We start from the raw sequence: 12619 nt of genomic DNA, 5'->3' as shown, positions 1-12619 counted from the left end.
TTTTTTATGCAGTCTGCTACTCTTTTTCTCTTCAGTGGTGCATTTAAACCATTCACATTCAGTGTGATTATTGAGAGGCAAGCTTTTATTGTGTTGAGTTCTTTTTGGTGTTTTTGCTAGTTGCTTTGGTCTATGACGCTTCTGTGGTGTCTCTGTAAGGAGGACATCTCTGAGTCTTTCCTGCAATGCTGGTCTTATTTTTGCAAACTCTCCTAGGTTCTGCTTTTCTGGGAATTTCTTGATCTCTCATTCATACTTGATGGATAATTTTGCTGGGTACAGTATTCTTGGTTGACAGTTGTATTCTTTGAGTGTTTGATATATGTCCTTCCATTCCCTTCTTGCCTGCATGGTTTCTGCTGAGAAATCGGCACTTAATCTTATCTGTTCTCCCTTACAGGTTACTCTTTGTTTCCCCCTTGCTGCTTTCAGAATTCTTTCCTTATCTTTTGGTCTGGCAAATTTAACTATGATATGCCTTGATGTTTTTCTTTTGGGGTCTAGTCTATATGGTGTTTGCTGAGCTTCATATATATATATATTCTGTCATTCTTCATTATACCTGGGAAGTTTTCCTCTAGTAATTCTTCCACAACTTTCTCAGTGCCTTTACTTGCTTCTTCCTGTTCTGATATTCCGGTGATGTGCATGTTAATTCTTCTGTTATCCTTATTCATTGTCCAACTTTCTAACGCAGAGGAAGCAACTGAAAAGATCATGATTTAGACTAGGTAAAACTTACTCTTTAAACTGACACCCTTGCTCTTTAGCACTTTGAAGAGGTCTTTGGCAGCAGATTTTCCCAATGCAACACATCTTTTGATTTCTTTACTGCTGCTACCGTCAGTGTTGATTATGGATCCGAGTAAAATAAGACAATTGAAAATTTCAGTCTTTTCTCCATTTATCATGATGCCACCTATATTGGTCTGGTGGTGAGGACTTTTTTTTTCTTGATGCTGAAATTGAATCCATATTGAAGGCTGTATAAAGTGTCTGATATCAACCAGCAAGTGTTTCAAGTCTTCTTCACTTTCTGTAAGCAAGGATGTGTGTATTTCTAAAACTTTCATTTATGCATTTATTATAAAACACACATTAAAAATTAATTAATTCTTAAAGTCATCCCCAATCAAATTTTTCACAAAGGGAATGGTGAAACTCTGTTTTATCTTTGAACAATAACCTTCAATGACCCTTTCATGCTCTTATTAGATGCTAGCAATTCTATGAACAATATATTAGAACCTTGCCCTAGTCTGCATCATCCTAAAAAATCTCCATTATTTTCTAGCCCATTTTTAGTCACTATGTCAAGTCATCTCATTGAAAGTTTTCTTCTCTCTTGCTGGTCCTCTATCTTTCCCAGAATGTTATCTCTTTCCAAGAAATGCCCAAAATATGACCTCTGAGTGTTTCTAGCTTTTCTCTAATCCTTGGAGTTCCCAGGAAGAGAAGTAATGAAGAAAAAAAATCCTAATTGTAGAGCTCCTCAGTGAATCAGACTCATTTAGGCAGAGCGTGAAAATGTAACACGTTCTTCTGTGCCTTTATAAGTGCTTCCAGAAATCTGAATAGGAAACTGGTCTTCATCTATTTTTGCAATTCTATTAAGTCTCACTGGAGAAGTTCTCCCTAGCTCTTCAAGACTCCAACAAAGTAATCACACAACATTTCAGACTTGCATATGAATTGCTGCACAGTGCAAAGGAAATCTAGTCATAGCATTAGAGATCTTCATCACTGATCTTAGCTCATCAGTTTCTGTAAACTTTTGCAACTTGTGTAGGTTTTTGTTTGATTTTCTTCTGGCTGATCTAGATGAATACTTTTTTAACCCTCACTTATACAAGCTGCAGATCCCTGGGTGGCACAACATTTTTGCTCAGCTAGTAACTAAGAGGTTGACTATGAATTCATCTGGAGGTGCTGAGGGGAAAAGGTCTGATAGTTTGCCTCCAAAAAAAATCAGCTACTGGAATGATAGTCTGAAGACAGTATGATTGGAATCAACTCAAAGGCAAAAGATTTTGGTTGTGTACACATTGAGCTAAATATAAGACAGTGGTTGGGAGCACAAAACCAAGTTAGGCAAATCACAGTTCCACTCTCAGTTTTACAACTTACTCACTTGGTGAATTGAGTCAGCTTTCCAAGTTCTTGGGCCCTTAGTTTTCTCTATTTATGAAATAGTGCAAATAAAACCCCTAACAATTTTTACAATATTGTATTACTGTCTCCAAATTGACTAAAATTCCAAATGCCATCTTATGTATTCCTCATCTTATCGGTATAGGTATATGTAAAATAGCTTTATTTAATTTTGTGCTTCCCCCACCCCACAGTTAAAACAACATTGTACTTTGCTGAGGACTCAGACTGGTTGGAGTTTTGGGTTTGTTTGTTTTGTTTTTTTTATCATAGTAATGTTTTTCATTCTCGGGTTTTTTGTGTTGGTTTTTATCCCCCCTTCAGAGTTAATGATTTATACAAAATATTACTGGCTCAGAATATAATCAATCTTCTTTTCCCTCAGGGGACCATGAACAATCCAATCTCCTTTCCTAACTATAATAGGACTCTACCTAAAAAAGACATACCTCAAAGGAGCTTTCCTGTTTTTTCCAACACAAATTATATATAAACTGCCTTCATATTATCATTTCTCCAACTGAGTTAACACAAAACATGTCCCCTTCTTTTTCTCCTCTCTTTCGCTATGGCAGAAGAGAAATATAACCTAGATGGTAGCTACACAAGGGAAAATTAAATTTCAGATAAAGAAATGATTATATCTTTTCATATTCTTTAATAATCTCAGGTATTATTCTTCTTTTCCTTTTAATAGCTTACTGCCTGCCTTCAGAGTAGTTCCAGCCTCATAAAACTGTAAGATGTTCCCATTTCCCCCCCTCTGGCATCCAAAGAGAGCAAGAGTAGCACATTAATTTCTAAATGCAAGTATTTTCATCACCTACAAAAATCTTAAAAAACTCAATCCAAACAAACCTGTTATCCCTGAATGGATTAAAACTCATAACAATCCTACAAAACAGAATGCTGTATACAGTTTCAAATGCTATAATCCGGTTTGAACCACTGACCTTCCAGTTAGCAGCTGCTTTTACTGCCATACTACCAGAGTTTCCTCTATACACAGATAAATAAATATTGTATAAAGTCAGAAAGTTTTATCCCAAAATCAAGTCAAGTCCCTCTCACTTATTTCAATAGAAAGAGGTACTTTAATGCTATTTTCCAAAGTGTATCATTCATAAAATATAGTGAAGCTATATAGCATTTCACTATAATATAGCTGCTAGATTTTTTTGGTTATCAACTACTAAGGATCAAAGAAATAAAGAATTCTTGATACTTCAACCACTTTCATATTTATTACATTATCTTTATCAACATAGACTGAAATATGAAAAATTGAATGTAAATTTATAAGCTAACCATCAATTAGGCAATTTTGTATGTCTACATTTAAGTAGATACATTCTATCCTCTCACAGATATTTGCTTACATTTTATAAAAAATTGTAATGGTTGGAATTCTTATCTGATTGACTAAAGGCACAATCTTATAAAGAGTCCATTAGTCTTTGTTTTTACTTAGTGATGTGTATTTCTCTCCAATCATTTAAACTAATCTTTTCTATTCTTAGAAAAACTTATTAAACCCAACTGGAGTAAGTTATCAGAAGATATAAGCTAATGATTTTTGTCTTACCCAACCACACATCTTGAAATACAATATTGTGAGCAACAGGATAATATCTGTAGGCATACAAGGAAGATCTGTTAATACTGTTTTCATTTGAATTTATGCATCAATGACCAGAGCCAAAGAGGAGGAAGTAGATGATGTCTACCAACTTCTGCAGTCAGAAATTGATTGAACATGTAGCCAAGATGCATTAATGATAATGGGTGACTGGAATGCAAAAGTTGGGAACCAAGAAGAAGGATCAGTAGTCAGAAAACATGGATTTGGTAAAGAAATTAGGCTGGAGATAGAATGGTAGAATTTTGTACAATCAATGATTTATTCATAGCAAATACCTTTTTCATAAGTAACATAAACACAGGCTATACACATGGATTTCAGCTGATGGTATGCACAAGAATCAGATAGATTATATCTGTGGAAGGAATTGTTAGAGAAGTTCAATATCAGCAGTAAAAATTAGGCCAGGTGCAGATAATGGAACAGACCATCAACTACTCATAAGTAAGTTCAGATTAAAGCTAAAGAAAGTCAAATAATATCCACAGGAATAAAAATTTGATCTTAATTCTATGTCCCTTGATTTTAAAACCAACATGGAAACAAGTTCGAGGCCTTGAATACTAATGAATTAAGACCAGATGAGCTGTGGGAAGATAGCAAGAATATTGTCCATCAAATCAAGAAGTTCTATTTCTGAACATATACATCTGTGGATTTATTAAATAAATTAGAGTTGTTGTAAAAAATTTTAATCATGGTCCCTTGAGAATACATTCCCTCCCCATCTGATTTCTACTAACTACTTCTCCTCTCCAGATTTATTGGGAGCCAAAAGTAAACTCTAGTATTACACAGAAACAAAAAGACAAGCCTACCACTCAGAGGCTTGGTAATGTTCCATAAGTAGAGAGATGACACGGATAAGATAAGGATGTTGTTGTTGTTGCTGTTAAGTGCTCTGGAGTCTATCCAGAGGCAAGCTATTTACGGAAGTGGATGCCACTCTTGCTTCCAAGCTGTTTTAATCAGGGAGCTCCACCAAACACTGTCCACCATGGGTAACTGTTGTCGCATTTGGCACGTCAGTGTCACAGTGTTCAGCTTCACAGCAACCACATGTTACCTCTGCATGGCAAACGGACACACCAGGGCTATATGACCTAGAAGAATGTTTAACCAAAAACAATTAAAAGCAGGCCTGAGGGCCACAGATTAGAGTCATCCACCTTTGGCTTGGTAGCATCACTTTTGGTCCACTAGGCCAACTGGTCTCTCCATGTTGTTAAGTGTCCTCGAGTCGTAGGCGACTCATAGCAACTCTATGAACGAAAGTCCCCAACACTTGATAAGATAAGAATAGATGTTAAGTTTTCGCCGAAGTATTTAAGTCTCAGTACTGTCCATTAATATGGTCCCCTGAGACTCAATGTATTTAGCCTATTGTGCTTCTTTGTCACCCCTACTCCAAATATTTAACCTCTGTTGTCTTATTGAGGAAAAATCTTGTTCTTTATGTCTCAGAAGGTTCATTAGATATTTTTTTGCATTCACGAAAAACTACTATTTCCTTACTTCTTTGACCTCTTTACTATTTATTTTTTTACTTCTTTTACATCAAACCCACTGCTACTAGTCAATTCCAATGACCCTAGAATTTCACGGTAGAATTCTACTGAACATAATTTTCAATGGCTGTAAGCTTCTGGAAATAGATTGCCAAGCTGTTCTTCTGAGACACCTCTAAATGACTTCACACAGACCAGTTTTTGGTTATTTACAATACCCAGAAATCCTTTCCTTTATTCCATATCTATTTCTCTGCTTCTGTCCTGTTACTTGTGACTCCTTCAAAAAATACAGAAGCCATAGTTATATGGGAAATATCTTTTCCTCATCCTTACGAAGATTCAATGAATATTGATGACTTGCTCCAAAATGTTTTCTGATCAGCATAACTAATACCTGATGCCTAGCACAGTACTTGGGACAGAGTGGTAATTAAATATTTATGTATATGACTTTTCATTATGGGCTATTTTAATCATTCAAAACAATATTTTCTGAATGTACATAGTAAATGTTTTCTATTCTAGAGCTGACTAAGGGTTCGTTAGGAAAGCCTCAATCTCTGTTTTTGAGACACACATTACAAAGGGATTCTATCATAAAGAGAAGGTGGGACAAAGGTGGTCCATGGCCTTGTGGTACTACACTAGAAAAGAACAACAAACTAGTATGCTTCTGGCTTCAACTCAGCTTCAGCTTCTGCTTCTGAGGTATGCAATGTGTAAAGAAATGTATTTTTCACTTTATAGGCATGCAAGTAATATTTGTTGGCTGACTAAAAGGACTATATTTGCAAAATAGCAAGGAGATAAGGAAACTTTTCTACATAAAAAGAAAGCATTCACAATGCTAGACATTTGTTAAGCCAATAAACAGTGTAATTTCAGCCTAAAAGGAAAAATACTCAAATCTTTATCCAGTTGGCTTAGTGGCTTAGCAACATAAATGCCAATATCATGTTTCTGAAACTTAATTTAAAATATCATAAATCTTGTGTCCTTAACTTTAAAGATAGTGCATCTTTCCTTTATTTCTGTTCTAGTTCCAAATTAAAATTCAGGAACTGTAACTTATAAGACCTCAAATTCACCTGTTTGGTGAAGCAATAAGTCAAGCAGTGGTTTCTAGAATAAATAAAATTTGAGGAGGCACAGTATTTAGGAAATTATTTCCCATATACACTTCTAGGGGAAAAGCTATTCAGTAATGTATTCATTATTGAAATTACACTTCTTTATATGCTTGACTTAACCTACTTACTACTAAGGGACTCTGGTAGCCTAGTGGCAAGAAACTCCACAATAATCTTGAAGACATACGGTTCGAAACCACCAGCTGCTTCAGGGGAGAAAGATAGGCAATTAATTAATTGGGTTATGATCCATTCGAACTCAATGGGGCAGGTGGTTGTTCTAATCTCAAAAGCCACTACTGGGATTAGCCTGTAAATAAACCAGAACTTCCATCCAAGCAGATTTATGCACTTAATGCTGCATTATTCACAATAGCAAAGAAATGGAAGCAACCCAAGTGCCCATCAACAAACAAATTTATAGAAAAAACATGGTATATTCATATAATGTAATACTACACAGCACTGAAAAACAATGAACTCATAAAACATTATACAACATAGACGATTCTGGAGGATATTATGCTTAGGGAATTATCTAAGACACAAAAGGACAAATTCTACCTAGCACCACTCTTATAAAGCAAAACTGACATGAAGAATTGGGAAGAGAGTAGGATAAGAATGGATGGATAATAAACAATGCATTGTAATAGATGAAGGAAAGAACTGTCTAAAAGGAAGATAGGATTAGGCAATTATGTGTACGAAAACACCCCAGATTAAGAGGTACAATAAAGAGGATTGGGGGAAAGGGGAAGGGAGGTAATTGTGCAACAATGAATGAATTTTTTTTAAAGTCAGCTAGGGGAGGGGGAAGGGAGGGAGAGGGAGTAAAATGTGCAACAATGAATGAATGAAAATCTGACTTTTCTGTAAACTTTCATTAAAATCACAATTGAAATTTTAAAAAAATATTAAAAAAGTAAGCACTCAATTTTGCATCCATGGTATGTTTTTAACTTCTAGAACAATAAGGTATTTAGAATATTGCCTTCCATCTACCAGTATTAATTTCCAACTATGCACCAGGCTCATGTGTCAATGGGCCTCAGATTTATCCTCCTTCAGGTGAATTTTACCCTTCATTGAAAAGGTTATCTTAACATTTTCCCATTCCTTTCTATTCTCAGTTCCTGTAAATTATTGAATTTAGAGAGATAAAGGGGTCACTTTCATAGATAAAAAAGCCATTTTGAGATCCATCTTGAAATACAATATTGTGAGTGATGGGGAAATATCCATATGCATACAAGGAAAACTTGTTAATACTACTATCGTTCAAATTTATGGGCCTATAACCAGAGCCAAGAAGAGGAAATAGAGTATTTCTATCAACAGTTAAAGTCAGAAATCAATCAAACATGCAACCAAGATGCATTAATAATAATGGGTGACTGGAATGGAAAAGTTGGGAACCAGGAAGAAGGATCAGTAGTTGGAAAACATGGACTTGGTGACAGAAATGAGGCTGGAGATAGAATGATAGACTTCTGTACAATCAGTGATTTATTCATAGCAAATACCCTTTATAAGAGACATAACTACAGGCTATCCACATGGATTTTACTTAATCGGATGCACAGAAATCAGACCGATTATATCTGTGGAAGGAACCATTGGAGAAGTTCAATATCAGCAGTAAAAACCAGGCCAGGTGCTGATTGTGAAATAGATCATCAACTGCTCATATGCAAGTTCAAATTAAAACAAAAAAAATTTCAATCATATCCACAGGAATAGAAATTTGATCTTGAGTCTATCTCCCATAAATTTAAAAATCAACTCAGGAATAGGTTTGGGGCCTTGAGCACTAATGAATGAAGACCAGATAAGCGGTGGAAAGATATCAAGAATATCGGTCATGAAGAATGCAAAAAGTCATTACAAAGAAGGAAGAAGAAGAAGAAGAAGAAAAGACCAAAATGGATGTCAGAAGAAATTCTGAATATTGCACTAGAGAGCTGAAGCCAAAGCAAAGGGAAGAAATCAAGAAGTTGAGCTGAATAGAAGATTTCAAAGGGCTGCTCAGGAAGACAAGGCAAAATACTACAATGAAAGGAGTTGGAGTCAGAAAATCAAAAGGGCTAAACTTGCTCAGCATTTCTTAAGCTGAAAGAACTAAAGAATAAATTCAGGCCACGAGCTGCAATGTTTAAAGATGTTATAGGCAGAATATTGAATGATTCAATAGAATGATTAAAAGAAGAAGGAAGGAGTATACATAGTCATTGTATCAAAAAGAATTGGCTGAGACAGAAGAATTTCCAGAAATAACATATGATCAAGAGAGAATGGCCCATTTGCTGACCTCTTGTTATCGTGGCATCACCTGCAGCCGAGGGACTAACAACAACTGCGCTTCTTGTTCCAAGTGCTGACGGCAATGATGAGTCTCCCATAGTCGAAGGAGAAGGAGCTGGAGCAGTGGGCGAAGAGAAGGACTCGCCCTCAAAAGTAGTGGAGACAGTTGAGGACAGTGAGGTAGATGGGGAGGATGTGTTTGAAGAGGAGATCCTGGACATGAAGACCTAGGGAGGTAGCATTCTTTACAAAGTTCGATGCAAAGGATATACACCAGGTTATACCTGAGGTTCACTTTGAAGACTGCGAAGAAGTTCTGCTTGAATTTAGGAAGTTGCCAACAACAAAACTAAATCAATAAAGAAGGATATTCAGAGATTATCTTTAACTAATGACATATTTGAAGCAAACTCTGATAGTTATCAGCAGAATGAGACAAAGGAAGATACAGCTTCAAAGAAGAAAAAGAAAAAATTAAGACAAAGAGAGGAGAAAAGCCAGATGATCTGAAAAAGAGAAAATCAAAGACTGGGAAAGTAAAAGATAAGTCCACCTCAGATCTGGAGAGCTCCACAGAAAATTTAGGTTTTGATTTAAGGACAAAGGAAAGAATACTGGATGTCAAAGAAGACTTAAAGGAATTTAAAAAGTCCAAGAAAGATGATCCAAAAGAATTAAAGAAAGTGAAAAAGAATGAAGTAAAAGATTTTTAGGCAAAAGTAAGAGAAAATGTTAAAGAAAACAGAAAAAAAAGACAAATACACTGAATCTCAGGAGTCTGAATCAAGTATTCATTTCACTTTCTCAAGATGATGACAATGAAGATTTATTTACATTCTGACAAAGAAGAGAAGCAAAAGAATAAACTGGGTCGAGATACAGTTTCATAGGTTTTTGATAAGCAACTAGATGACAAAGTAAGTGCTGATGAGGATAGTGATATGAGGACAGAGAGGAAAAAGAAGAAAGTAAGGAAAACTGAAGAACATAAAGAGATCAAAAAGCTAGATACCAATGACCTTTTTTCAGAGAAGAAAAATACATAGAAAAAGCAAAGGAATCAAGACAAAGGTAAAAGTGCCACCGAGACATCGCCATCTGTCCTAGCACAAAAGGCTGGAGAAGAGAGAGGCATCAGCTCCATTGATTCACCTGGAAAGGAAAAAGAGATCAAAAAAAGTGACCCCCCCCAAAAAAATACCAGAAAAGACATAATTCTGACAAGGATGAAAAAGGCAGAAAAGAGCCAAAGGGATTAAAGAAATTTAAGGAAATCAGGAGTGCATTTGATATATTTAAAGTAACCACGGAAGGAAAAAATGAACTCAAAATATTCGAAAGAAAGAAGAAATACCACTGGATTATAAAATTACAGAAGATCACAAAGCCAAGGATAGCAGGTTTCTTAAAGATAGGAGAAATACGAGAGATGAGATAGATACTTGGGCATATATAGCTGTCTGAGGTGATCAAGAAGTTGTAGGCCGTGTTTATCAAGCAGATGAAAGTTCTGATAGCAAGCAACAACTTTTGAATTTGGTAATGGCCTTGTAGTTGGGATGGATGAAACCAGAAGATTTTCAAAAGCATCTGTTGGAGAAGATGAGAATTTTATCACAGCAGATGCAATTCTAAGTAATTTATTAAGGGATGCTGTGAAAAATGGGAACTAAATTACTGTGAAGATTGCACTTAATCCAAGTGAAGAATACAACCTGGAATAAGAGGATTCAAGTGGGATGACTCTGGTGATGCTTGCTGCAGCTGGAAGGCAGGATGACCTCCTCAGACTTATCTTCAAAAAAAGAGCCAAAGTGAAAGGGAGACAGAAGAATGGGACCACTGCACTGATTCACGCAGCTGAGAAGAACTTTTTAACAACTGTGGCTATTCTCTTGGAAGCTGGAGTTTTTGTGAATGTCCAGCAGAACAATGGTGAGATGGCTTTAATGAAGGCCCATAAAAGAGGAAATTCAGACATTGTGTGGCTTGTTATTGAATATGGAGCAGACTGTAATATTTTGTCGAAGCACCAGAATAGTGCACTACATTTTGGTGTATGATCTGCTGAAGAATCATTTAGAAACACTTTCAAGAGTAGCAGAGGATACCATAAGGGAATATTTTGAAGCCTGTCTTGCTTTGCTAGAACCAGTGTTTACAATAGCATGTCATGGTCTTTGTGAGGGATCAGATTTTTCAACATATTTCAATTATAAGCCCCCACAGAATATACCAGAAGGTTCTGTCTAGTATCCGGCTTTTTATTTTCCATATGAACTTTTTGGGAAAAGAAGTCACTGCTCGATTCTGTGGACCATGTAGTGTACAAGCAGTAGTTTTAAATGATAAATTTCCTCTTCCTGTCTTTCTGGATAGTCATTTTGTTTATTCAATCAGTCCTATTGCTGGCCTCAATAAACTCTTCATAAGACTGACAGAAGCACCCTCTGTTAAGGTTAAATTGCTGATAGGTGCCTACAGAGTGCAGCTGCAATGACTGCATGAAGGACTATGATGGAGAACTTTCCAGACAGATTTTTAAATACTCTCTTCCAAGCGGTTTAGAATCGTTCTGGGACACCTAATACTTTAAGATTTAAAGTCTCATCTGTAAACCTCTCGCAGTTCAGGGCTTGCCATCTGTTTTAGTCTATAAGTTGGGATACAGTTGTTCTGATAGATTATAAAATATTGACATAAATTGATATTTGTACCAGTGTTCTGAAATCTAAAGGTAATGGTGTCTAGAGTGCATATTTCAGTTTTCCACAATGTGGAAAGCTAAATGAAGATTATTTAAGAAAAATTAAAAAAAGGTTTTTACTAAACTTGAAGTTTTCTACTATCCCTAGTGAATTTTTTGTGGATTGTCCATTGTTGGGGTTTTTTTGTTGTTTTGTTTTTAAAAGTCAAGGATAAGGTTTTTATTAGCTTATAGCAGGGAAGCATGTCAGATTCAGAATGCCTACATGCTACATCTAGTTTGCGATCCTGGAAATGTGACTAGCTTGACTAGCATGCTGATATATATTTATTCCCATTCCAAAAAAAAGGTGACCTGACAGAGTGTGGAAATTATAGAACAATATCACTAATATCACACACTAGGAAAATCCTGCAGAAGATGATCCAGAAAAGACTTGAACAGTACATTGACAGAAATACAAGCTGGGTTTTCAGAAGAGGTCACTGCACTAGGGACATTATTGCCATTGTCAGATGGATCTTAGCAAAAAGCAGAGAGTACCAGAAGAATGTCTGTGTGTCATTGACTACTCAAAGGCATTTAACTGTGTGGATCACAATATATTGTGGCTAACCTTGAGGAAAATGGGAATCTCAGAACACTTGATCATGCTTATTATACAAAACTTATGCTTGGACCAAGAAGCAGTCCTCAGAAAAGGGCAAGGAAATACTGCATGGTTCAAAATCAGAAAAGGAGTATGTCAGGGATGCATCCTGTCCCTTTACCTTTTCAATCTGTATGCAGAAGATATCTTACAGGAAGCAGGGCTTTATGAGGAGGAGTGTGGTATCAGGATTGGGGGAAGACTCATCAACATCCTACGACATGCAGATGACACAACCATGGTTGCTGAAACTGAAGACCTGAAGCACTTGCTGCAGAAGGTCAAGGACTGTAGTATTCAATATGGATTGAAGCTCAACATCAAGAAGACAAAGATCATAGCAAATACATTTTTAAGAGACATGAACGCAGGTCATATACCGGGATTTCACCTGATGGTATGCATAGGAATCAGATTGATTACATCTGTGGAAAGAACCGCTGGAGAAGCTCAATATCAGCTGTGAAAACTAGGCCAGGAGCTGATTGTGGAACAGACCACCAACTACTCATATGCAAATTCAAG

The 12619-nt window shown here is 36.2% G+C and overlaps 1 protein-coding gene and 1 pseudogene across 1 annotated transcript in view; one reads left to right on the top strand and one right to left on the bottom strand.

Annotated features, from left to right (window-relative positions):
• Positions 1-12619, bottom strand: part of LOC102851004 (nik-related protein kinase-like) — a 288384-nt gene that overhangs the window by 243966 nt on the left and 31799 nt on the right.
• LOC102845716 lies at positions 2720-11238 on the top strand (annotated as a pseudogene).

Source organism: Elephantulus edwardii, unplaced genomic scaffold (genome assembly GCF_000299155.1).
Source record: "Elephantulus edwardii isolate Elephantulus edwardi_28Jun2011 unplaced genomic scaffold, EleEdw1.0 scaffold00083, whole genome shotgun sequence".
Classification (NCBI taxonomy): Eukaryota; Metazoa; Chordata; class Mammalia; order Macroscelidea; family Macroscelididae; genus Elephantulus; species Elephantulus edwardii.
This window is presented reverse-complemented; position numbering and strand designations above follow the sequence as displayed.